This window comes from Chenopodium quinoa, unplaced genomic scaffold (genome assembly GCF_001683475.1).
Source record: "Chenopodium quinoa cultivar QQ74 unplaced genomic scaffold, ASM168347v1, whole genome shotgun sequence".
Lineage (NCBI taxonomy): Eukaryota > Viridiplantae > Streptophyta > Magnoliopsida > Caryophyllales > Amaranthaceae > Chenopodium > Chenopodium quinoa.
The window spans coordinates 2194811-2197052 of NW_018743448.1; positions in this window are offsets into that span (position 1 = coordinate 2194811).

Below are 2242 nucleotides of genomic sequence, written 5' to 3' on the forward strand. Positions count from 1 at the left end.
ACCTTTGGATTTCCATTCCCTTATCATGTGAAATCGCCTTTGCACGTGTTTGACCTTCTGGTGTTCTCTCGGCTCCCTGGCCTGAGCGATAGCTCCGTTGTTATCACAATAGAGGTATATCGGCCCCTTGATTGAGGGTACAACACCAATTTCACTAATGAACTTGCGAATCCAAACAGCTTCCTTGGCAGCTTCCAAAGCGGCCAAATACTCGGCTTCAGTTGTAGAGTCTACAGTGGTGCTTTGCTTGGCACTCTTCCAGCTAAACGCTCCTCCATTCAGACAGAATATATACCCCGACTGTGACTTGAAGTCGTCTCTGTCAGTCTGGAAGCTAGCGTCGGTGTAACCTTCAACAACCAGTTCTTTGTGGCCTCCGTACACCAGGAATTTATCCTTGTTCCTTTTCAGGTACTTAAGGATGTTCTTGGCCGCAGTTCAATGCACCTCTCCTGGGTTTGATTGGTATCGACTCGTTGCACTTAGGGCATACGATACATCTGGCCTTGTACATATCATGACATACATGATCGATCCGATTAGCGAAGCATATGGGATCTGATTCATTCTCTCTCGCTCAACAGGTGTCTGTGGACATTGTTTCTGGCTGAGAGTTATGCCATGGGACATAGGTAAATGCCCTCTTTTGGCATTTTCCATGTTGAATCAAGCCAGTACCTTATCAATGTAAGTACTCTGGCTTAATCCAATCATCCTCTTAGATCTATCCCTGTAGATCTTGATGCCCAATATGTACTGTGCCTCTCCTAAGTCCTTCATTGAGAAGCACTTTCCCAACCAGCCCTTTACGGACTCCAACAATTTTGTGCTGTTTCCAATGAGCAGTATGTCATCGACATACAGGAATAGGAATGCAATATCACTCCCACTAACCTTCTTGTATACACAAGACTCATCTGGATTCTTGATAAAACCAAACTTGCTAATGGCTTCATCAAATCGCAGATTCCAACTTCTCCTGGCTTGCTTTAGTCCATAAATAGACTTCTACAGCTTGCAAACCTTTCCAGCGTTGTCTGAATCGACAAAACCTTCTGGCCGTGTCATATACACAGTTTCTTCCAAAATCCCATTAAGGAAGGCGGTTTTGACATCCATTTGCCATATTTCGTAATCATAATATGCAACAATCGCTAGGATGATCTGGACGGATTTTAGCATTGCAACTGGTGAAAAAGTTTCGTCATAGTCAATCCTGTGGACTTGTCTATAACCTTTTTCCACCAGTCTCGCTTTGTATATTGATACATTTCCATCCTTGTCTGTCTTCACTTTGAAGATCCATTTGCAACCAATGGGTGTGTAACCCTTGGGCAAATTCACCAAGTCCCAGACTTGATTTTCAAACATGGAGTCCATCTCGGATTTCATGGCCTCTTTCCATTTTGCAGAGTCGGGGCTCGTCATAGCTTGCTTGTATGTCGCCGGCTCATCACCATCCATGACTAGGATGTCCTGATCATCGGTTAAGACGATACCGAGGTATCTATCCGGTTGAGATCTTTGCCGTTGCGACCTACGTAGGGTAATCGGTTGAGCATTTACATTGTCTGTTTGATTCTGACCAATCTTCTTAGATGCTTCCAAAGTATCTAGATTGTCAGTTTTGTCAGGTTGACATTGTTGCTCGTCCTCTCGAACTTCGTCGAGTTCGATTTTCCTCCCACTTGTCATTTTAGAAAGGCGATCCTTCTCCAAAAAGACACCATCACGAGCAACAAACACTTTGTTCTCGGATTTATTGTAGAAGTAATACCCTTTGGTTTCTTTTGGATATCCCACAAAGAAACACTTATCCGATTTGGGGTGAAGTTTGTCCGAAATTAATTGCTTGACATATGCTTCGCATCCCCAAATCTTGAGAAAAGACAACCTAGGAGGTTTCTTAGTCCATAATTCATATGGAGTCTTTTCAACAGCTTTTGACGGAGCTCTATTCAGTGTTAGTGCTGCTGTTTGTAGCGCATGTCCCCAGAACGAGATAGGGAGTTTACTAAGACCCATCATTGACCAAACCATGTCTAACAAGGTCCGATTCCTCCGTTCGGACACTCCGTTCCATTGAGGAGTTCCGGGAGGTGTCAACTCTGAAAGAATGCCATGTTCTTTCAAGTGATCGTCGAATTCATGGCTCAAATATCGCCACCTCGATCCGATCGAAGTGCTTTAATTTTCTTGCCAAGTTGATTTTCAACTTCTTTTTGAAATTCTTTGAATTTCT